Source organism: Leucoraja erinacea, chromosome 7, assembly GCF_028641065.1.
Source record: "Leucoraja erinacea ecotype New England chromosome 7, Leri_hhj_1, whole genome shotgun sequence".
Lineage (NCBI taxonomy): Eukaryota > Metazoa > Chordata > Chondrichthyes > Rajiformes > Rajidae > Leucoraja > Leucoraja erinaceus.
Window position 1 is genome coordinate 63,787,428 of NC_073383.1, and position 26,635 is coordinate 63,814,062.

A 26,635-nucleotide genomic window follows, 5' to 3' on the forward strand; every position below is an offset into this window, starting at 1 on the left:
AATCCAAGCCAAAACAGAACTAAAATGGTGGATAGGTAACATCTGGCTTTGTTCCAACCCAATCATTGTCAGTAACCCTTCGATGATACTACAAACTGATGCCAGTGCACTAGGGTGGGGAGCCACCAATACCATCACCAGCTGTGGAGGTAGATGGACAGCGCAGGAGGCATCCTTCTTACTCACACTGGGTATAAATTACTTGGAAATGTTGGGTGCATTTCATGGCCTTAAGTCATATTGTACTGGATCACACCAACAGCATGTTAGATTACAAATAGACAATACCACTGTGGTAGCATACTGTAGATGGTTTATACATGCAACCTATAATGTAGCTACCTCAATACCACTAACCACGCCTACCCATATCAGTATAACTGTGAGATCCTCCCTTTGTTCATCCCTGTTGGTTCCAGCACGCCTGAAGACTAGATGCAGTCAGTGCTGGGACGTGTGTGCCATGTGCTATAATAAAGGACTCAGTAAAGGTCACAGTGTGTTAGACATCACTCCTTTACACATACATCAACCACATGGGCGGCAACAAATCGATATCATGTGACAATCTCACGAATTAAATTTGGCAATGGTGCATCCAGAGAAATATTTGGATATCAGCCACTTACCTACCAGGGAGACCTACCAGAAATTTAGTGGCAGACACCAGGTCACGCAAATTTAATGAAAACACCGAATGGATGTTAAACAAAACGGTGTTTTCTGATATTACAGCAAAATATGGAACACCGGATATCGATCTTTTTGCATCCAGACTAAGTGGTGCAAAACATGGTATTAAAACCATGTATTACAATCCCACACAGACCAGATCTACTACTACATCCCGTGACAGGGGATAGCCATCCAAGCCATAAAAGCTTGAACCTGTTAATTTGTAGAGTTTAAAGACACCACTTCTACAACTGGGACTCACGGACCGAACAGCAAACATCATCTCAGCGGCCCAAAGAGAATCAACCAAGAAACAATATCTGGTCTACATCAGAAAGTGGGAAACGTACTGTCATAAGAACAAAATCGCCAACAGAAATATCAACATCCCATCTGTTCTGGAATATCTGGCAGGCCTCCACTATGATGAGGGGGCTCAGCTACAATGCCATCAACAGCGCCAGAAGTGCCCTGTCGACAGACCTATGGCAAGGGACAGAGCGTTACACGGTAGGGACTCACCCTCTGGTAACCAAGCTCATGAGGGGAATATTTAACACAAACCCCCCAAAAACCAGGTACTCCCATATATGGGATGTAAGCATTGTCCTGAAAGCACTCAGGAACTGGTCACCAGCATCTACCCTGTCCCTACACAGACTAATGTTAAAAACAGTCATGTTAATGGCATTGGTCATGGCGCAGAGGGTTCAGTCACTGCACAAACTCAGACTGGACAACATGACCCTCCTCACCTGACGATATTACGTTCCATATTTACGAACTAGTAAAACAGAACAGACAGGGATCAGCAGGCCTCAATATCCAATTTAGGTCATACCCTGCAGATGACCGCCTCTGTATAGTTAAACATCTATCACTATACATGGAGAAAACAAAAATCCTAAGAGGCAATGAGAAGGGACTGCTGATCAGCCATAAGAAACCTCACAAAAAAGTGACGGTCCAGACGATCTCGAGATGGCTGAAACAGGTACTGACACAGGCTGGGGTGGATACTAACGTGTTCAAATCTCATTCCACCAGGGCTGCAGCTACATCGGCAGCAGTACAACTGGATGTGCCCATGGAACAAGTCCTCGAAGCAGCAGGATGGTCAGGGGAAAGAACTTTCCAGGTATTTTATAATAAACCAGTGAGGAAAACTGGAACATTTGCAGAAAAAAATTTAAATTCTGTAAATTAATTAAAAACCCATAAATGGGGTTATAATTTGTGTTAATAAATTTTATGATTTCAATAACGAATCATGTGCAATTATGTTAACACTATTCCTCCCACAGTCAAGGCAGACATGTGCATGGACTCGTTTCCACGGCATGAAATCACAGAGCTTTGAAATCTTCACGTAGTCACTCACGTGACTCCGAAGTAAAATAGTAAGATTAAACAAGAACTTACCAGTTTGAAGTTTGATCTGTATTTTATGAGGAGTTATGATGAGGGATTACGTGCCCTCCGCTCCCACCCTGATCATATACTTAACTGGTACCTCTTCTCTAATCTTACTATGTTTAGTCATTACAGTTATCTGTGAATTCACACCGCTGCTTTTAAGAATGACACACAGGAGGACAATGAAGATATCTCAGTGGTCACGTTGGATGCAGAGAAGGCATTTGATCAAGTAGAATGGCAGTATTTATACAAGGTACTCCAAAAATTTAATATGGGAGAGAATTTTATCAGATGGATTAAACTACTTTATGATAGACCTACGGCAAGAATATTAACTAACAATACGCTATCTCCAAAATTTTACTTATCAAGGGGTAATAGGCAAGGGTGTGCCTTATCACCATTGCTATTTGCCCTTATGATAGAACCGCTGGCCGAAAGGATTAGAAATCACCCGAATATTCATGGATATAACAGCAAGGACTCAAAGAATAAAATTTCATTATACGCTGATGATATCCTTTTATATATTACTAATACACAAACGAGTATACCCACCTTATTAACACTAATTGAGGAATTCGGCTCTTTTTCAGGATACAGAATAAATTGGAATAAAAGCGAAATTATGTCTTTAAAAACCACAGGTTTCGAGACACTTACTAAAATTCCCCTTCAAAATTGCAACAGAAAAATTCAAGTACCTGGGTATTCAAATTACGAGAAGACACAAATCATTATTTAGTGCCAATTTTATACCACTATTAAATAAACTGAATGATACGATTAAATTTTGGAAAACGCTTCCACTCTCATTGATAGGTAGAATTAACGCTATAAAAATGACTTTCTTACCACAATTAATATATTTGTTTCAAGCAATCCCAATATATATTCCAAAATATTTTTTCAAAAAATTAGATTCCACTATCACTAATTTTATATGGGACTACAGAACACATAGAATTCAACGAAAGCATTTGTGCAAATCTAAAGAAGTGGGGGGTTTATCATTACCTAACTTTATATATTACTACTGGGCAGTGCATATTAAGAACATAATATACTGGCTAGATAGTTCCACTCAGCAGTTGGAGTGGATAAGAATGGAGAAAGAGGAGTGCTATCCGTACGATATAGGAAATATTCTGCTCTCACCGATAAAATTGAATAGTATAATATATAAGAAGAACCCAATTATTCACAATATAATAAGAATTTGGAAACAAATAAAAGCATCCTTGAAATTAAATAATTTATCAGTATTAACCCCACTATTGAACAACCCCGCATTCAAACCTTCTCTCATCGACAACACATATCAACAATGGGATAGACTGGGGATTAGGAAAGTAGGGGACATGTATGAAGTGGGCAAACTGTTATCATTTCAACAATTAAAATTAAATTTAAATTGAAGGATAATCAATATTTTAAATATATACAGGTATGTGACTTTATGAAGAAACATACACATAGATTTCAAATTATATTTTTAGAACCTTTAGCAGAAGCACTGAATATCAAGGCTGATTCACAAAAATTAATATCATACTTTTATAATAATATATTAAATAGAGAATCACCCTCAACAGAAGCATTAAGGGAAGATTGGGACAAGAGCTAATGACAAAGATCTCTAAGGATAGATGGGAAAAATATTTGATGAATACACATAATTGTTCTATTTGCAAGACATAATTTAATTCAATTCAAATTATTACATAGACTATATTATTCAAAAACGAGGCTGAATAAATTTTATCCAAACGTCCCAGATGCGATAAATGTTTGTTTCAAAACGCTAATATAACACACTCATTTGTTGGATGTACAAAGTTGAATAAATTTTGGAGTGATATATTTGATATATTTACAAAGATTTTCAAGTCAAGAATAGAACCCAAAACGGAATGGATTATATTTGGAATAATAGGAGAAGATACCAATTTAAATAAAGATCAAAATGTTTTTTTTAATTATGGGTTAATAATTGGAAAGAAATTGATACTTAAATTTTGGAAAAATACAACCACACCAACTGTTAAAATGTGGATTAGGAATATGATGGACATAGCACGCCTTGAAGAAATGAGACTCCGACTAATAGATAAATATGACCAATTCTTAAAGAGTTGGTCTCCTTTCATCGACTTTTTGGAATCATGTGATGCAGCGGTGCCGTAAGGATTGCTGATTTCAGTTCATGACGCGGATAGAGCTACATCTCCGAATACAGATTTAAAAAATTCTCTTTTAAGGGGACTTCTCTTCTATTTCTACTTTCCTCTTTCTCTCTTCCTTTTTTTTTTATTTTTTATATACACACTTCACGTTTTTCTACTCTCTACCATCTATTTCTCCACTTTTTCCCCTTTCTATTGCTTTCTTTTTCTTGTTCTGCTTACTTCTTTCTTATAACATAAAACTAGAGGTTGTACATAGAATGGATTACGTTATTACATAGTTGGCACCTAAAATTAGGTGCCACTGTACTGTTTTGTGATGTATTAACTTCTAATAAAATAAACAAAAAAAAAAAAAAAAAAAAAAAAAAAAAAAAAAACAAAAAAAAAAAAAGAATGACACACATGCGTCCTAGCGGGCTTCTTCATGTAATCCCTCATCGTAACTCCTCATAAAATACAGATCAAACTTCAAACTGGTAAGTTCTCGTTTAATCGTACTATTATTTCTTAGAGGGAATCTGAATAACTGAGTGTAATGTACCTAAAAGGACACAAAGTGCTGGAGTAACTCAACGGGTCAGTGCCTGAACTACTGAGTTACTTCAGAACGTTGTGTCCTTTTGTGTATTAACCAGCGTCTATATTTCTTCAGTTTCTACATTTTGATTGTGTGCCTAGATCTTATGCAGTTAAGGTGAAGCAGTAATCGTAAATTAATCCTTTATGTATTATTGCATAGGTAGAATTATGTTTTTCAGTTCTGCTTACATCAGAACCAAATGCATACGTGACTATGGGGGAAGTACTGGTTCCGGAGAGGGTCCAGAGAAGGTTTACAAGAATGATCCCAGGAATGAATGGTTTAACACGATGAGTGTTTGACGGGACTGGGCCTATACTCGCTGGAGTTTAGAAGGATGAAGGAGGACATCATTGAAACTTACTGAATAGTGCAAGGTTTGGATAGAGTGGATGTGGGGAGGATATTTCCACTAGTGAGAGAGTCTAGAACTGGAGGATTAAACACTGTTCATTTAATTAAGAGATGACGAGGAATTTATTTAGTCAGAGGGCGGTGAATCTGTGCAATTCTTTACTACAGAAGGCTGTGTAGGCCATCAATGGATATTTTTAAGGCAAGATAGATAGATTATTGACGAGTGCGAGGCAAGGCAGCAGAATGGGGTTATGTGGGAGATATAGATCAGCCATGATTGAATGGTGGAGTAGACTTGATGGGCAAAATGGCCTAATTCTGCTCCTATCAACTTTGACATGGAAAAGGTAATGGAAGGAATGAAGTGGAATGGCAGGGATTGGAGTGAATGTGATTATTTGGGAACATCGCATTTCCAAACAAGGGAAAATGTACCAAAGTCAAATTAATTTGTCTAATATTACCTCTGAAGTTGCATAATACCAATGACAATACATTTATAGACATATCATAACAATCAGTTGCATATTTATAAAGTAAACCAGAAAATCCCAGAAAGGGGTTACAAAGAGGCTGACTGGGCAGCCATGGGAGCATGGGAGAAGCAGGCGATGGTAATTGTGCAGGGAGCAGATAAAGCCACCGCCGACAAATAACAGCAGCAGGTGAGAGGGGCTCAGTGGTGCACCTTGCGAGTCGGGAGTGGGGTCGGAAGCCAGGGCTCTAAATGGCTGGTGGGTCGGCAGGTAATTCCATTCATATTCAGTTTACATTTTATATTTGTCTTTTTTAATTAAGTCTCTGGCACTCCATAGTGCTTTAGGGAAATGGGAGGGGTGTCATTAATGAGCCAGGGATTGAATGTCCTTTCATTATCACGTGACCTCTGTTGATCCAAGAAAACGGATAGTCCAGAAAGGCTCTCGAACCAAAATCTCTCTTCAACCTATATATTATTTAAGCAATAACCCTCCCAGTAATATTTTGTTTTCATGTGAAGTACCTTTTAATTCTCTCATTGAATTTCATCTGTTTCGTTACCCAAATAAGCAAAGTATTCCTGTTTTCACCTGTTAGTGCTGAATGATGACAAAGCAACTAGCAAGTTCACATTAAAGTTCTAAAATTCCACAGCTTTTGCAAATTATTGTTTTCTTGAAGGTGTCCTTAACATGATACACTTCAGCCAACTGTTACCTACATTGAAGATAGGCACAAAAAGCTGGATAAACTCAGCGGGACCAGCAGCATCTCCGGATAGGTGGCATAGGTGATGTTTTGGGTCAAGACCCTTCTTCAGACCTACAACATCATTTAATACAAAACGTGCCCCAATGCGTCTCACAAGTAAAGAAATTAAATTTAATTATTTTTCAATAAAATTCAAACCTTGTCATATTGGATTCAAAATCCATGTAATTATTTGTTATTTCATCAAATGTAAACGAAGGAACTGCAGATGCTGGAAAATCGAAGGGACACAAAAATGCTGGAGAAACTCAGCATGTGCAGTGTGCAGCAGCATCTATGGAGCATCTATGGACCCATTGTTGTTTGTTAGTTAGTTGCACCTTCTTTCAATGAATGCAAAATTCCCCAGGCAAAATATGTAAGTTTATACCACAAATAAATTTTACTTTGATTGAAAGGAAGGTGTGTCATTACACACTAAATGGCATATTTATATTGATGCTTGAAAGTTAAAAGCCTGACTGCTTCCCTTGCGTGGAAAGTGGCTGATGAACAGGATGAATTAAAAAAAATATCAGTATAACCCTAGAACGAAGCATGCCGAGGAGAAAGGATTATATAGTCTTCTGATGAAGAAGGTCTCCTTGATATGACTTTAAGCAGGAAAGTGCTGCTGGTTTCAATTGAATCAGGCTGCATGGTTTCCAGAGGGATCCATTCAGAGACTGTGCCATTAACTATGATGTATATTAAGCTAAAAATGAAGATGCTGCAAAAGAGTTCATACAAATGAAGGTGGCACCATGGGGATTGCATGTAGCATATTTGTTGGGAACTGATGTGGTACTTATTACTGCTGCTTTAATGTATAGTGAATTAAACTTTAAAGGATTACATTCAGGTAGGCTGGACACATCTGAAGAGAAATAGCAGTTAATGCACTAAGAAACCTTTACTCCCAATGACAGGGAATGTCACGTTGTCTGGCAGCCATACCTCATCTTCTGCACCAAATCAACAACCCATTGCCTTTACTCAAAAACTGAATAATATTTACACCAGCTAATGAATATTACACAAGAAACAACAATTGGGAATTTCATGTTTTCTTCCACTTAGAGAAATCTCTAATAGAAAATAAGCTATTATTTTTTAATATGTTGTGGGCGATCAATTAACTGGGATTTGCTTTTAACCGTTGTATTATGGATCTACACTATCTTTTGTTCATGGCAGTTTTATTTATATGTCAGCCCTCTTCCACACCACTGGATTTACACTGTGCAAGGGCTACTTTGATTTAGCTTTGGTTAGCCCTGTGAATGTTAAAATCCTGTAAACCACAGCATTATTTTGAAAGATCTTTAAATTTCATTCACTTTCCCAAATCTTTATTCATCAACATCTTGGGGTTTAACATTGAGCAGTAATTTATCTGAACAAGCCATATAAATATTGTAGCTGCAAGAGATCAGAAGCTGGTCTGCCTCTTGAACTTTCAATGTATTTCCATCGTAAACAAGACAGAAGTGCATTCACCAATTGCCTGGATGAGTGCAGTACTAAATTCTGTCAAGGAGTTCAGCAAAACGTTTGCTATGGAGGAAGAAAAAACAAAATGATGGAGGGACTCAGCAGATCAGGCGGCATCTGGACAGGGAATTGACAGATGACAATTCGGGTTGGGATCTCTCTTCAGAAGAAGGGACCTGAATCGATGCCCCTATTCCACCAGTCTGAAAATCACACTTTATTCACCAAGTATGTTTTGCAACATATGAGGAATTTCATTGGCCAGGTTAGTCATACAATTAAAAGCAACAAATCACTCAAAAACATATTTTAACATGAACATCTACCACAGTGACCCCTATACATTCCTCACTGTGATGAAAGGCGAAATAAAGTTCAAGTCCTTCCTTTTGTTCTTCCTCAGTCGGGGACCTCAAGCCCTCCGTTGATGGGACGATCTTGACTCCCATAGCCGGCGGCGTTCGGGCCTCTGCATCGAGGTATTCAGCTCTTGCATCAGGGGAATGTCAGCTCCCCCGCGCCGGGCGATCGAATCTCGTGTCAGAGCTTGTCAAGCCTTCCGCGGCATTGGAGCTCCCGACTTGTTGGAACTTAAGGCCTGTTTCCATGGTAAATCTCTAAACTAAACTAAACTATTTTTGTTTAACCTTCTGCTGAATGACCATGCTCGCATTGATTTTCCCGCAGCCTTGGAAGAAACCAGTATGGGAACTGCATACACTGGATTTTAGCATGCATTTCTCTTTTAAATTTCCCTATTAACATAGAAAAATAGAAAATAGGTGCAGAAGTAGGCCATTCGGCCCTTCGAGCCTCCACCGCCATTCAATATGATCATGGCTGATCAATTGCAAGTTTCATCTCTGAAAATGAAACAAAAAGAGAACTTTCCCAATTGATGGAAAGTTGAAACTGGAGATGAGGGGGGTGGGGTGGTGTTGGTGATTATATTTTGAGCTCGGTTGGGTTTTTGTTAAAATCTAAGGTTATAATTCATGAAAACCCATTTTATGTTAGATGCTACTAGTGTTTAAAATTCCCTGATCGCTTGGGCTGATGTACGCATTCTCCGCCAAATCCGCACAAACTGGTTGACGGCTAGGCCTGGACGTGTAGGTTAGGTGCATGCAGCTAATAATCGACAAGACAAAAAAAATGAAAACTGCAGTCAACTGCCACCCTGAAGAGCAGGCAATACTGTTGCAAATTAAGAAAATTGCAGAAAATATGTTTTGCTTGCGCAGGCAAACTGGATCTTAACTGGTGCCAAATTAATACCAGCTTTAGCTCTGAAACTAACTGTGGAACCTCTGCAGCCAGTTGCAATTACTCTTTAAGTCTACTTAATTTCCTGTGTGTGGCCTGCCAATTCACTGGCGTAGGATTGGAGCAATAAATTTGACTGACGTTCACTCCCACAGATGACTGGATATTCTGCTCGTCAATCACAATATTTTAATCTGTTATATTATGCCTGCTTGCTTACCGAAGAAGAAATGTGTAAAGGAGCCCCACAGTTGCTCCAACCTTAAAATGCAAGCACTGAGATTCACACTTTGCTTTGTACAGACTTTTTTGCAAATTCCATTATTGGAGTCAACGGGGAAAAAAGCAGTTGGACCCAAAATTCATTGCATGGTTTCAGATTGTCCATCGTTACTGGAGCCCAGCCACACTCTTTGTATCTTTCTCAATCTTTATGCATATCAGCTGTTAGGCAACTTTTTTTTTATTATTTAAGCTGTCACTACACTTTATTCCTTAAGCATATTTTTCACTATCTACATTCTCCAAGTAATTTATCTCCATGAAAGAGTCTATTGACACCTATTGCAAAGTCACGGCTTTCCTGCTACAAAGATTTGCTTCTGGGTGGCACTGTTCAGCTCCCTCTACCTTTCACTCCAGAATGATGTGTTCCTTTCTCACAACACTAAATAAATAGAAATGTAATAAATTCAGTAGAAAAACAATGCATCACGGTCCTGACTGTTTGCAAGAGTGTGGCTGATAGGCCAAAATAATTTTTCTTCAGTAAAACACGAAGTGCTAGAGTAACTCAATGGGTCAAGCACCATCTGTAGAGGGAATGTATAAGCGACATTTTGCATGGGAAAGGGTTACCTATCCATGTTCTCCAGAGATGTTGCCTAACCTGTTGGATTACTCCAGTACTCTGTCCATTTTCAGGTTGGGACCTTTTGTAATGAATGATTATAGTAGGGTAGAGAAAGCTGGAAAAGAGGTGAGGATCCTTATGTCTATCTCCAAATGTTTCTTTAGTTTACCCTTACAATGGAAACTAACATTGAGACTTTCCATGACAAATCATGATAAACTTTGTAAAGCAAATGAAATGTTAAGATTGAATTCAGTACATTATATTTTTAATAAGAGAATTGTTCAAATTACAGAATGTCAGGAAGAACAGTGTTTTTAATATCCTGTGAATGGTCATGCCAAGTAATATTCATTGGGCTATTAATCATTCAGAGATGTAGTCACATCAAACATTGATATCTCTAATGCTAACTGCATAAACTCATCATTTATGGACAAAACATTGGATTGTAGCTCCAGTTAAACATATGTTATATGGATAAATATTGGCTGGAACATAGGGCAAGTCTCCCATGGTTTCCTTTAATGAGATATTTTACACCTACAAGGACCGACAAGGCCTTGGTTTAACATTTCAGCTGATAGACAGAGAACTGCCCTGAAGTGTCATTTTTTTATTTTTGAATTCAAAATTCTGCTATGAGTTGAACCCACAAAATTTCATCTGGGTGGTAGGAATGCTTCCAACTAAATTACAGCTGATACTTAAGCACTAAATACAGAGAGAAAGCAGCAATGTGTAAATTTGGTACATCTATAATTATAATACTGAACATGCAGACAATATAATACTTCAGCCATTGCCAGTCAAAAACATTGCAATTGTGTCACAGCTCCACTGATCTGAGTTTGATTCTGACATCAGTGTAGTCAAAGTGGGGTTTGCACATTCTCACTGTAACCGCATGCATTTCCTGCAGGTGCCCCATTTTCTTCCCACATCACAAAAATGTGATTGTAAGTAGGTTAATTGGCTCCTGCAAATGAATCCAAATGTGGGTAGCTGGTTGGAGAAACAGGTAAAATAAACAAGAATAGGTATGTGAGAGAGAATGGGTCACAGATAAATATGTGGGGGAATGGGTTTAATGGAACTGCTCTGAGAGCTGGCATAGACTCAATGACAAACTTGCCTCTTTCTAAAATCGAAGGAAATATGTGACCAAGATGTAATGTTTCTGCCCAGGTGAAATTGAACTGCTGTAAATCATTGAAATATGGACCACAACTAATTGAGTTTTGAGAACAGAATGAGAAACATTTGATATGTGTTCAGCTATAGGATTTTAGTTAGGCCGCATTTAGAGTAATGCGTGCCATTCTGATCACCAAGAAGGATGGGAAGACTTTTGAAAGGTTACAGAGGAGGTTTATCAGAATGATGCTTGGATTAGGGGGTATTAGCTACACGGAGGCTGGATAGACTTAAATTGTTTTCTCTGGAACACTGGAGGTTGTGGGGAAAACTGATAGAAGTTTATAAAATTAGGAAAGCCATTGATAGTGTAGACGGTAGGAAGCTTTTTCCCAGGATAGAAAAATCAAACATTGGTGGGCATACATTTAAGGTTGGAGGGGGAAGTTTAAAGGAGATGTGCAGGGCAATTTATTTACACAGAGGGTGGTGAGTGCTTGGAACATGCTGGCAGCGGTGGTGGTTGAGGCAGATACGATAGTGGCATTTAAGAGACTTCTTAATTGGCTAATGGACATGCTGGGAATGGAGGAATATGGATTATATGGAAGCAGTTAGGAGGTTGTCTTGGCATCCTGTACGGCACAGATATCGCAGGCCGAAGGGCCTGTTCGTGTACTCAACTGTCCTATGTTCTACTAGGGAAGCAAAAAGTAATCTAATTCTGGTGTGGATTCTACTTGACTTCGTTAAATCTATAAATGATCCCCGATCCTCACATGTAATTGAGCAAAATCAAATATGATTGCCCAGTTAAATTTGAATTAACCTATCTATAATACATTTTTTTCTTAGACAATGCGCATCATATTTTCTCCCTATTTGTCTTTCCCAAGAAAGGGAGTAAAAGATTGTACTAAACCAGGGAGTTAGTACAATCTATGTTTTGCACACCTTCTGGATAATCAGATTAAAACTAGGAGGGAATCCCAGAATCAGGTCATTTTTGCCTCAGAGACTGGCATGTGGCAAACTGAAAGATAAGTAGGGAATTCTTGTTATGCTGAACTAGTGATATAATTTACCTACATCCCGAAATCAAGCTGAAAGGAAAATAGTAATCTATGTATAGATGCAAAAGGTATCCTGGGTCTTGTCAAACTAGGTATTCCCTCACAGTCTTGTTCAGTCCAGTTTGTTAGTTGGTGAAAGCCAACTCTCAGGAACCAACTCATTAGGTAAATACATCCTGATACTCATAAATTTCAAACCATACATCAATTGATAAGTTCATGAACATCTTTTCAGGTATACTCTTAAGTAAAATGAAACAAAAGAGCCCTTGAAAGATAGATATCACATGAATATACCGTAATTAATACATCCAGATGGACTGCACGGTGGCACAGCAGTAGAGTTGCTGCCCTGCAGTGCTTACAGCACCAGAGGCCCTGGTCCGATCCAGACTACAGGTGCTTGTCTGTATGGAGTTTGTATGTCGTCCTCGTGACCGGCGTAGGTTTTCTCCGAGAACTTCGGTTTCCTCCCACACTCCAAAGACGTACAGGTTTGTCGGTTAATTGGCTTGGTATGAATGTAAGAATTGTCCCTAGTGTAGAAGAGTGTGAATGTGCGGGAATCGCTGGTCGGTGCGGACTCGGTGGGCCGAAGGGCCTGTTTCCATGTTGTATCGCTATCTAAACTAAATTAAGATGTAATAGGATCCATTTAAAAACCTTCCGATTTGGGTCGAACAAATCATTCACATTACTGGAGCAACCTAAGATGAAGACATCAGGGGCACAACCTGCAGCTTCCAGATAATAAATAGCTAAGCATAAATTTTAGGATTGTGGGGAATGTTAAACGACTGCAGACATATTTTGTTCCCTTGGTAGAAGGGGCAAGTGTTCAGCAAGTGATATTTAACTTACAGTATGTCTATAATTGTGCGTGAGGTAGGTCTGTTCTGCAGGGAACAGAGTTAAAGTCAGTGGCGTCGAGTGTACTCTCAATATACTCTCAAAATATTCACAATGAACATGCATGGGAGTAAGTTGGATTCATAGGACTATTCATCACGAAACAAAAATGGAGATACAAGATATTGCAGATGTAGGAAACTGGAGCAAAACAAAAACAAACTGCTGGAGGGGCAGCACAGTGGCGTGGTAGTAGAGTTGCTGTCTATTAGAGTGCCAGAGACCCGGGTTTGATCCTGACTATCGGTACTGTCTTTACGGAGTTTGTACGTTCTCTCTTTGACCACATGGGCTTTCTCCGGGTGCTTTGGTTTCCACCCACAATCCAAAGACGAACATGTTTGTAGGGTAATTGGCTTCGGTAAAATGTAAAAGTGTCCCTAGTGTGTAGGATAGTGTTTGTGTACAGGGTGGTCATTGGTTAGCGCAAACTCGGTGGGCTGAAGTCCTTGATTCCGCGCTGTATTTCTAAAGAATAACCCCAGTCTAAGCTCAGTGGGCTAGGCAGCATCTGTGGATGGAAATGCACAGTGAACATTTCAGGTAGAGACCCTTAATTTGGACTGAATTAGTAGAGGGCAGATAGTCAGTATAATGAGGTGAGGGCAAGGGCAGGCAAGAGCTGGTATGCGATAAGTGAGTCCTGGTGAGGATGGATTGATTGCCAGATGAAGTCAGGTAGGGGAAGGAAGAATGGTGATAGTGACAGAGGCTGGGAGGGGATAAGTGTAGACAACAAAAGGCTGCAAATAATGGAATCTGCTTGGCAAGGGCAAATGGAATCACAAAGTTTATGTTTATAAAGTCTTTTTTTTTCCGTGTCATCACACAACTGTTTGCCAATAGCGAGCTAATTTTAGTGCCACGTCATTGGCCTCTGCAAGGTCCTTTACAGTGCATGTGTCATGCAGCATGTCACAGCTCAGGAGATGTTCCATATTCTGGAGGCCCCGTCCGCACTCACAGTCTGATGCATTTTCATTATATCCCCACTTCGGCATGTTCGATTTGCTCCTCCCCATGCCTGTCCACGGTAATGACACCAATGACACATGTTGAGTGTGCCAGGTTATCCACGGTTGGTCAGAACCTGGTGGGAGTTTCTCGGAGGGATCTATTGCCATGCAATGTCTTTATAAAGTTGTTTTGGTGTCATTACTGTATCTCAATTGTGCCCGTCTTTGACTCCATTGCATGTTGTAGGCTAAATATTAGTTTGGTTGAAGTTCATAAAATAATGAAAGACCTCGACAGTTTGAAGCAGACAGGTTATTTCAACATTAGGCTAAGAAAGACCAGAGGTTGCCCTTGCGAATTACCGTAGAGCACAACTGAATGAACTGTTCTACTTTGAGGAATAGTGGACCAGTTGTTTATTAAATAGTAAAGCATTGATATGTTCAATAGTCTCAGGAGAGCTATACATTGAACATAAACGTTAAGTGGTACAGCTCAGGAACAAGCCATTTGGCCCACCATGTCTGCGCTGAACATGATCCGATCTACTGTAAATGAATCTGATCTGCCCATATATCTCCCATTCCTTGTTTGTTCATGTGTCTGTCTAAATGCCTCTTAAATGCTGCTATGGCATCCACATCTACCACCTCTCCTAGCAGCATGTTCCAGGCATATACTGGTCTCTGTTAAAAAACATGTCTTGCAAATCTCCTTTGATTCTTCCCTCACCTTAAACCTTTGCCTTCTGATATTTTATATTTCAACCATGAAAAAAAGCTCTATCTACCCTGTCTGTGCCACATACTTTTATATATTTCTATTAGGTTACCCCTCAGCCGCTGATGCTCCAGGGAAAACAGTCCAAGATTGTCCAATCTCTCCTTACAGCTTAACCTCCTCTCTGCCCTTTTTAAAACCTGCAATGCAGCAGCAAGACTGCATACAATACTGCAAATACAGCCTAACTAAAGATTTATGAGGTTGCAACATGACTGATGAAGGCAAGCATATCGTACACCTTCTTATTCACTCTATATGATTGTGTTACCAATTTCAGAGAGATAAGGATTGTACCTCAAGATCCCTCTGTACATTAATGGGGCTATCCCACTGCAGCAACCTAATCTGCGAATTTAGAAGAGTTTGTGCTCGACTCAAACTCGCAGCATTGTCGACACGTGGTCCTAGAAGGTCCTATGAGGTCACTGGAACTCTCCATCATGCTCGAGGGAAGTTCCCGCATACTCGCGGCCTCAGATAGGTCGTGGAAAAATTTTCAGCATGTTGAAAAATTTTCCGCGAGTAAACATTGGTTGGCATGGTTCTCTTTAACTCGTAGTGCAGTGGAGTGGGGTCGCTATTTAGTTACAGGCAGTCGAGGGTAGCCATAGGCAATCTCCTTTGCTGACCGGGCAATTTAATTGGCTCATTGGAGTTTTCAGGACCAAGGTAAAATGCCCGCTAAACTTTATTATAAATTGTCTGACTTCTTAAAGGTTATTCCGCTCCTTCTCCCCCCTCCCCCTTCTCAGCCGTCTTTTACCTTCCTCTTCATTGCTTGTGTGGATTTCAGACAGCGCTCCCGCGCTTTCCCTGGCCCCCGCCTTTGCGATATGTTTGTGTGTGTGTGTTTCATCGCAGTTTCATCGCTGATGGTCGATCCAACTCGAGGTTTTCCAGGCGAGTGCCCTCGAGCTTGAAGGTTGAAGAAATTCTTCTGAACTCGCGGATTAGGTCGCCGCAGTGGGATAGCCCCTTAATGGTTCTAGCTGTGACACAATCATCGCACACAGCCTGAAATGGGTTAACTTAATGGTAAAATGGCTAAATTTGTGTGCAATAAAGAGATCACAGGGGAATTTTCAGAATTCACTCCCTCCCCTTATGCCCTGGGCTTTGCTTGATTTTCTTTTTCTTTCAGTGGCGACTTGGTTTAGTTTAGAGATACAGAGCGGAAACAGGCCTTTCGGCCCACTTAGTTCCCGCGGACCAGTGATCCCCATGCATTAACAATATCCTACACACACTGGGGACAATGTACACATACACCAAGCCAATTAACCTACATACATGTCCATCTTTGGAGTGTGGGAGGAAACCAAAAATCTTGTAGAAAACCCACGGTCACGGGGTGAACATACAAACACCATACAGACAGCACCCGTAGTCGGGATCGAACCCAAGTCTCCGTCCGGCGCTACAAGCGCTATAAGGCAGAAACTTTACCGCTGCGCCACCGTATCGCAACGGTGACCCGAGTTTAATCCCGACTATGGGTGCTATCTCTACGGAGTTTGTAGGTTCTCCCCATGACCTGCATGGATTTTCTCCAAGATCTTCCCGATTCCACCCATGCTCCAAAGACGTACAGGTTTGAAGGTTAATTGGCTTGGTAAATGTAAAAAGTGTCCCAAGTTTGTGTTGGGTAGTGTTAATATGCGGGTATCGCTGGTCAGTGCAGTCCCAGTGGGCCGAAAGGCCTGTTTCCGTGCTGTATCTCTAAAACTAAAACAAAACAAGATAGAAGTTTGCCCTCTCTTTTATAAGCATTTTATGCCATGTGGTTATGTGCATTGTTTGGATTCCGCTTCCGAATTTGATTCCATTGAAATCAATGAAACTGAAGACATTTCAGAAGTGGAGCTCAAGTCATTTATGCTACATCACCTATAGATCAAGTATGATCATCACTTGATCAAATGTACAGTACAACCAGATGTCAAGAAATACCAAAACCATGATACAAAGGCATTTCAACTGTGTGGCACGGGATAAATAACCACTACTCTTACTCTCTTTGTGCTTTAGTATTTGTTTTTTTTTGCTAATAATTGAGTTCAATTAATTTAATTGCAGATGAACTAATCTAGACTAACTCTTGTCTCTCTGTCAATTTTAAATAGTTTATGTTACTCTGTATAGTTACTTAGATCTCTGTTCAAGTTGTTGAAAATCTGTTCTAAGTATACATTCCAAAGGAAAACATAACTCTACTTGAATGGAAATTTAATACTGTTATTAACTAGTCTAAATTACTCAATATGCTTTTAGCATAACTTTGTAATTTAAGAAAGCAGGTTTACAAAATAAAAAGCATACCTATGAAAACCCTAATGGGGTAGTATGTTCCAACAGGCTAATTTCCCCAGCAATTCTGTATGTAATGCTATGGATCAATGTGTTCTTTAGGCTGATTGCAATAAAAGATACAATTTCCAAGGAATGTTTGGTTAGGTTTTCTGGTTATTCTTGTGACCAAGGATTTCAGTAAAATCTGCATTCAGATCAGTGGTTGATTATTACACAGACAGTAAATGATTTTACACACATCTGCAGCCAAGAAATACATATGCCTCCACTCAGCTCTGCACATGTATGTTTGCATGCATACACACACACATATATAAAGAAAAAAGAAAAAAAATATATATATATACATGCACAAAAAGTACATATCCATAAAACAAAATTATATGTTAAAGATTTCATTTTATGACTGAAAAGTTATCTACAAATCTTTTCCAACTACATAATTTCATTGCGGGAGAACTCTCAAACGAAGACCTAATGTATAGCACACAAACGACTTGGGTCTCAAGAGATTATATGTTGCAAATAAGCTTCAACATTTCAGGAAAAGAAGCAGCAGGGATTCCAGTTTTTCCGCAGACATTGAATTAATACTAGATTACAGTTTGTATTAAGTGACCACAGAATTTCATAACCGTGGAATCACTAAAGTCTATCAAAATGCTGTTAGGGTTAAATTGTTAATGCCGCATTTTTGGCCTAGTTCCTCCAAAGTTTGCTTCAGTTCCCCTGGGATCAAAAGAAAGAAATGGCCTGCATTGTCGGAGGTATTCCTGGTTCCATTACCTTGCTTGTATAATGCATCAGAGACTGTAATAATTCAGTGATGAAATACAAAATGTCGCATTGCAATGTTTTTTAAAGTGAATTGAGATTTTGTCATGCCATTTTAGGTGCACTAATAGCTCTTTGAGCCCCTTGGAGTAGCCTAATGTGATTTTAATGAGCTGATAGCATACAAATGACAGTAGTGCTTGGGTGAAGGTGACATAACCTTTTTCTTCTACTTGATACACGTCATTCCAATTTTTTCAAACCTTATTCATTTTCAGGCAAATAAATGCAAGGGCTCTTTCTGCAGAGAATGGGTAACCGGAAAGCAACTTTTTGCATTGGCTGTTTTGAAAACAACAATTTATTTAGCAAACTGTGTTCTTGAGAAGGGGCAAAAATGTGTATTGAGGAAAAGTAACCTGTTACTAAGGTCTATAGTTATGTGTATTTCGGGAAAAATTGGCAGAATCAAATTTTATTTGGAAAATCAGTCCAGTTGCTAAGGAACCAAGAGAAATAAAAACACATATGCCTAACAACCAGCATGTACACATTTTGTCATTGCATGGTTTCTAAGGCTGGCCCTTATTTTACATGAGATGCAATGCATATGTGACTGTCTTCTCTGATTCTATGGTACATTCATTCATCTCATCAGTAAACAACAGAACAAAACATCTTCTGAGATCAAACAGCAAACACTTCAACCAGCAGTTTATTAATCTTACTTCCACACCACTCTTTTCACAGCACTGTGTGAGAATGAATTAGGAGATGGCCCATCATTTCATTTTAGCCTGTATATATATCAAAAACCACCTTGAAATAGGTCTTATTAAATGTTATCAAACCATGACATTCTCATCATGAAGTGCAAAGTATTTCAGCTGTGTTGATACCAATTCCTTTTCTTGTCTTTACGTTTTATTTTTTCATCTTTAAAATTGTACTCAAAACCTCCTGATAACTGGCTTTGAAATTAACTTATCGATTGAGATTAGTTTCTTAACCCACTGCAAGGAATGTTCGCCTTTATTTTTTGTTTTAAGCGCACCGTTGTTATCTCAAGGGATACATTTGGCCGCTTATAAGTACAGATGATAAGGTTAGTGTATGAATTGTTTTGAAATAATGATCATCACAGAGTTTAGTTCTGCTTGATGAGCTTTTGACAAACAAATAAAACCCAGTTACATCACCTCAGCGTTTTGTGTTTAATGGATCAACAAGAAGCAATTAACATATTGCATTTATGATTCACTCCTTAAAAGAAGAGACGACAGGTATTTTTGTAACTGTTCATGAGGACTTGTGTTATTCAGAACCATATGCTTGCTGTCTGCCATTAACTCTCTCACTACAGGAAAGTTTCAAGGGTTTTCTATGCTGTACAAATTTTAACCTTCACCACTCAAGCAGTGGTGTGCAACTCAAAGTGGAGAATTCAACTGTGTTGCCCTCTTTTTCTTGGGAGCATCACAATCAATCATTTCAATGGCCCACCGTATATAAGGTAAAAATGTAAATTGAAGTTCAATTGAACATTCGATATCGCATTTGAGAATCAGATCTGAAATGTTAATCCTCACAGGCACCCAACCAGGCAAGGAGGAATGTGTAGGAAGGAATTGCAGATGCTGGTTTATATCGAAGATAGACACAAAATTCTGGAGTAAATCAGCGTGACAGGCAGCATCTCTGGAGAAAAGGAATAGGTGACGTTTTGGGTCAAGATCCTTCTTCGGTCCCTGAAGTCGGAAGAAGGGTTCCAACCTGAAACGTCACCTATCCCTTTTCTCCAACAAGGAGGAATGCTGCTGCTGTTAAACCAAAGCAGAAAACCAAACCTAAATACTTGGCAGGTCCAGCAGCTACAATGGATGCAGATGCAAATATTAACGATCAAGTCACTCATTTTTCATTCGAATTGGACCAAAACTAAAGATGTAACACATTTTATGCATGTATTGAAGCATCGAGAAGTGAATTGTGGAAGGTGAGAAGAAACGCTAAGGTTTGTGATTAAATGCTGTAAGAAATGTTGCAGCAAGGCACAAATATGATGTAAATAGAACAAGGAAGGTAACGGAAATTTAGTCTACAGTCGGAGTAAATTATAGCTGCAGATTCATTACTTAGTGTCTGCTGGTTGGAAATGTAGGATTTTATGTAAAATTTATCAACTCCTGTCGTGTTGTGTAAGGAAAGCTGTAACAATTCCTGATCAAAAGATGAGCTGATATTCGTTCGCTCGTTTGTCAGATGACGTATAGCTCACTGTTGGCTTCTGTCGTCGGACAACATGTTGACAGAATTGGTCGCCCAACGCATCGTGTCATCATCACAAGAAGGTTTCTGTCATGATCCCCATGCTGATATTACTGAGCCTTCACTCATGCTGCTAGTGATGAGGTTAAAACCTTTATTATGCATGCTCACCCTGTATCTAGAAGTAGTTGTCCTATTAATAGGCAAATGTTAAATTATGTTTTCCTAAAGAGAATGTGGGAATGTGGCATTGGGTTTGTTTAGAGATACAGTGCAGAAACTGGCCCTTCAGCCAACCGAGTCCGCACCGACAAGCGATCCCCGCACACTAACACTTTCCTACACACACTTTATAGAAAACCAATTGACCTACAAACCTGTACATCTTTGGAGTGTGTGAGGAAACCGAATATCTCAGATAAAACCCATGCAGTCATGGGGAGAACGTGCAAACTCCGTACAGACAACACCCTTAGTCAGGATGGAACCCGGGTCTCTGGTGCTGAAAGGGCTGTAAGGCAGCAAGTCTATCACTGCACCACTGTGCTGCTCTAGTTAATTAATATTGATTGTATCAAAAGGTGGAGATGACTCGAAAGTCTGAGTAACCTTCTCCTCATAGAGTTATAGAGTCATACAGTCATACAGCACGGAAACAGGCCCTTCGTTCCAGCTTGCCACGCTGACCAAGGTGTCCCATCTACACCAGTCCCGCCTGTCCACATTTGGCCCATATCCCTCTAAACCTTTCCTATCCATGTATCCATGTCTTCAGCTGTTCCTATTCCCTATGCTTTGATGTTACAACACTAAAATAACAGAATTTTACATGTTAAGGATTCTTGCATTAATTTTGGCCGCAATTTCAACAAGGAAATTGTGAGGTACAACATAATTTTATTTTTGCCACCAATGATTGCACATTCTTGTCAGTTTTATTAAAACATCCAATGATCAAAACAGATCACACAGTTGAACCCTTTAATAGCTATAGTTCATTGTGCTAATTTGATTAAGTTCCATATTTCTGATCTGTAACAGTAAGAATTTTTGCTATTAACTTATTTAATTTTTCCCCTATTTTTCAACATTTCTACCTGTCTGACTCATGCTGAGGTAAGGTCCCATGTGCCCCAATAACATTACCACGCCCATAAATTTGGTTTTCATCCTGGATCTTAGTGCTGACATCAGAGGTGAAAGTGATAGGCAGGTTAATGGAGAAGTTATCACAATCAAATGGTGTACACATCTGAAAGTATGCAAGTCACTTTACGGCACAGGGCACCAGATGCCAACCAGGAAAGAGGATCACTGCTGAATTATCAGTCAAAAAGTCTATTGCTAAGCTTTAAAACTTTATTGCTGCACAGATTAAAATCACTTAACCCAATGTATCTCAACATTGCACTGGTTAGTGTTCTTAATTATTTTAACATCAGGAAAGTCAAAAGAGGATCAATTATTATTGGAGAAGAAAAGAATCAGGCAATAATTTAATATGTCCCTCTGTTTCAAATAATGATGTTAAATAATCTAAAAGTCTTGTTTGTTCCATTCTGTCTAATACCGCCATTATGCTTGACATCTGCTAGATTATAGAATCTGATTAATTCAGAGTAGATTTAAACATTGCACTATTGAGTGTGAGCAATTATTGATCTGTTCCATTACAACTTAGTATATCTGTTCACATTAATCAAGTTATGAGCAGCCATTTATGAAACCATAAGCCTTCATATTTTAATCCATTATACATGCTACATTTTGAACAATAAATTGAGCTGTCATCATTATTTATTACAGAAATGTATTTTTCTGAATCTCCCTGTGCACGATGTGACTGCTTTGCAATGTTTAACAAATTAGCAATAATAAACATTAACTTTCCTATTTATTGGAAATAAAGAAGATTAAATGCACATAGTCATGAAATAATGACTGGGTATTATGGATTTACATGTAATTAGAATGGTGCTGAGTTAGTTTTGCAGGGTTTCACAGTATCACTGTGTCATCATGGTACATTGTAGACTGATCAGATATGAGTGTTGTCAATGCAGTAAGTTTTCAAGATTCAGTCACCTGGAATAGACAACTTAAGTATTTCTAGACAGGGTTTATGTTATCATCAAGCGATCACAAGCAATCTAATACTGTCATTAGAAATGGATGCTACATGGATGAGCTAGCTTTGTAAGTTTTCACAGAATGATACACTCATCACAATGCAGATGAAGCCATTAATCACATCAGGTCTACAATGATACTATGGTCAGTCCTATTCCACTGCCCTTGACCATAGAGTTATAGTCATAGACAGATGCAGCATGGAAACAGGCCCAATGGCCAACCACCCATTTACACTAATCCTACAGTAACCTCATCCAATCCATACGGTTATCATTCCTCCCTGAATCTATCACTCACCTACACATAAGGGGCAATTTAGCGGTCAGTTAACCTACTAACATACAGTTCTTTGAAATATCGGGGGGGAAACCGGAGCACCTGATGGGAGAATGTGTAATTTCCACGCAGTTAGCGCCCAAGTCAGGATTGAACCTGGGTCTGTGAGGCAGCAGCTCTGCACGCTGTGCCAATGTACTGCCTGATGAACATCACAGGTGAAGTCACTGGAAAACATTCAAAAGAGATTTTGACAAGGTTATTGAGTCTCCAATTTTTTTCTCACTTAATGATCGATTGAACTTCTCTTTCAAGTGTTTTCTGTTAACATCACCTGCTTTCCTCTTTTCATATCAGCAAAGGAGACAATGGTGTTACATTTTACCTTGCTTCTGACTTCCTTTCCTTTGCAATGGCATTCATGTCAGCACATCATGTATCAAAGCATGTGAGGGTGAACAAGATTATACCCAGATGCTTGCTACCCATACATAATTGCAAGCAAAGCTACAAAGAATGTGTGCAGTGATGGAAAAATAGGTCTAAGAATAAACCTCTAAGAATAAGTCAATGTGTGGATATGTTAAAGTAACATAGTGAAGCAATGCAGAAATTATGTTAGACAGTAAATTTATACAAAACAGCAAAATAGTGTATTTAATAGGTGAACAATACCATCACCAAATCTGCAAAGAAACTATTGCATTCAAAACCACCTTTAAGTCCAATGAGGATGTAGCTTCCTTTGACATGGATGATATTGTTTGGAAGATGTAAGCTGGTGCAGCTAAAAACCATGAAGTTATTTAACATAGTTAATAGATCAAGTCATCCCAAGGCACTTCACAAGAGAGTTAGATTATAAAAGTTCAATTAGGAGATGTCAGTACAGGGGAGCAAGTGGGAGGACAATGAGAAGCTTTAAAGAGTGTTTAATGATACAGAGTGAGGGAAGTTCTGATGTTTGGCGAAAAAATTCCAGGCATTTTGCTTAGTCAGCTGAAGCCACAACTTATAATGATTGAATTCAGAAAGGACATAATAGGAGGATCAGAATGAGCTATAATGTTGGAGCAGGTTGCAGAGATAGGGAGGAATTATATGGAAGAGGCATATAGAAACATAAAAACATAGAAATTAGGTGCAGGAGTAGGCCATTCGGCCCTTCGAGCCTGCACCACCATTCAATATGATCATGGCTGATCATCCAACTCAGTATCCCGTACCTGCTTTCTCTCCATACCCCCTGATCCCCTTAGCCACAAGGGCCACATCAAACTCCCTCTTAAATATAGCCAATGAACTGGCCTCAACTACCCTCTGTGGCAGAGAGTTCCAGAGATTCACCACTCTCTGTGTAAAAAAAGTTCTTATCATCTCGGTTTTAAAGGATTTCCCCCTTATCCTTAAGCTGTGACCCCTTGTCCTGGACTTCCCCATCATCGGGAACAATCTTCCTACATCTAGCCTGTCCAACCCCTTAAGAATGTTGTCATTGCTTTAGAAGGGGGCACCCAAGGCAGGATTGAACCTGAGTCTGTGAGGCAGCAGCTCTGCAAGCTGTGCAAATGTACAACCAATGTACAATGGATAGTGCTTTGTAAACAAGATAAAAATATTAACACAAGCAGTGGATGGTTGCTGTTGTACACTGTCTTCTTCTGAAGATCAGTTTCACAGAAACACAATTGCACTCAATTTGAAACAAAATGTACCAGAGAGAGCTGATCTGGTACAATCGATCATGTGTGACCACAGAGATGAATTTCCAGCTTTTCAACACACAGATTGTGCAATGTCATCCTAAAGAAGTAAGCTGAACAAGAGGATTATTCAGTCTACATGTCAGGTTGATGACCTTTCAAAGAAAACTCAGCAGCCTAAAACGTTAGCATTGCTTATCTCTCCCTAGACATTGTCATATATGCTGAGTATGTTCAGCATTTTCTGTTTTTATTTCAGATTTCCATCTTTTTTCAATGATTTGCTTTTTGCTTTTAAGTCTACACGCCCCCTTCTAAAGTAATGACACACATTTAGAAGTTGAAGAAAGATGGTGGAATGGGTGGGCCAGGAATTATATTTACATGTTTATGTCAGCACTAGTGGTTTACTGTAACCACCATTTTAAAGTCCTACTCCTTTTCCTGTATCCTGTGGACAATTTTGGCAGCCTTAATACTTCATTGTTAAACTTAATTTTGTTTTTGTATAAAATAATCACAATCATTTTAAAGACCTGAGACTCCTGGAGTTATAAAAGATAATTTGAAAGTGAAAATAAGATATTCAAGGTTTTATGTTCTTAACTTACACAATTATAATTAGGTGAATTGAATTATTGGTATAATTAGAGAGAGTTATTTGTTTATGTAATTAAGAAAAAAAAATCAAGGAAAAACATTTCTTCCTTTCTTGACATGGAGAAGCAAACAGTATTTACTAAGAATTAAACAAAATGCACGCCACAGCATCTCACAGTACAACTTTTATTCAGCCTTGAGTGGTTGTCCTTTCCCCACACACACCATTTTTGCCTCATGCTGTAGTGTGACTTTTAATTTGTGGTGGACATGTAATGCCACATATTTTAATTATGTTTCCAATGCATTCATCCCAGATCATGACGTAAGGGAGGGGAAGATTAGCAAAGAGACAACCCCTTCTATCATCGTGCAAAAAACAATTCATTACTAAGTTACTTTTAAATGGAGCATGCATCTGGTATTTCGCTTGGGCAGCTTATACCCCAACGGTATGAATATTGACTTCTCTAACTTCAAGTAACCCTTGCTTTCCCTCTCTCTCCATCCCTCCTACTTCCCAGTTCTCCAACCAGTCTGACTGTCCCTGATTACATTCTATCTCTGTTTGCTTTGCTAGGAGAAGCTAACATTTGGATGTATTCTACATTTTCCTTGATCCCCACTGCCTTTGATGTCTCATTTTCATACCTTACACTTCCTTATCTCTGTATCTCCCTTTCCCCTGACTATCAGTCTGAACAAGGGTCTCAACCCGAAATGTCACCCATTCCTTCTATCCAGAGATGCTGCCTGGGCCTCTGAGTTACTCCAGCATTTTCTGTCTATCTTTGGTTTAAATCAGCATCTGCATTTCCTTCCTATACGCATCTGGTATTGAAGTTCAAGGGTTTCAGATTCAGCTCAATGCAGGTCCAAACCACTGTTTCACATTGAAATCAACTTTGCGGTGGATTTGGAGGCCAAATCATTGGGTATTTTTAATGCAGAGATTGATAGGTTCTTTCTCAGCAAATGTGTCAAAGGTTAGTTTAGTTTAGTTTAGTTTAGTTTAGTTTAGTTTAGTTTAGTTTAGTTTAGTTTAGTTTAGTTTACTTTAGTTTAGTTTAGTTTAATTTAGTTTAGTTTAGTTTAGTTTAGTTTAGTTTAGTTTAGTTTAGTTTAGTTTCATTTTGTTTCATTTCCTTTAGTTTATTATTGTCATGTGTGCTGAGCCACAGTGAAAAATGTCTTAGTATGCATGATATCCAGTCAAAGAAATGACTATACTTTGGCGAGACGAGACAGTCGGGTATAACAAAGTTTTTTTATTTTTAAACAAATATAAAGTTGATATAGACAGCCAAAATAAACGATGCTCACTCCAACCGTGTGGAGCTGAAATGAGTGGTTTTACAGAAAACCCGCGAGAAAGCTCCCCCGCTCACGTGACCGCACTAGCCAATAGTGAGGGTTCTAATTTACCAGGGCCACCATTAGGTGCCGCTACAATACATGACTACAACCATGCCATCCGCAGTGCACAAATAACGGATAAAGGGTACAATGGGGAAAAGACATGAGAATGGGGTTGAGAGGAAAAAAGTAGATCAGCCAAAACAGAATGGTGGAGCAGACTGAAATGGTTGAATTGCCTAAATGTGTTTCAATGTCTTATGATCGTATGGTTTTATGGCAATTCATGTCAT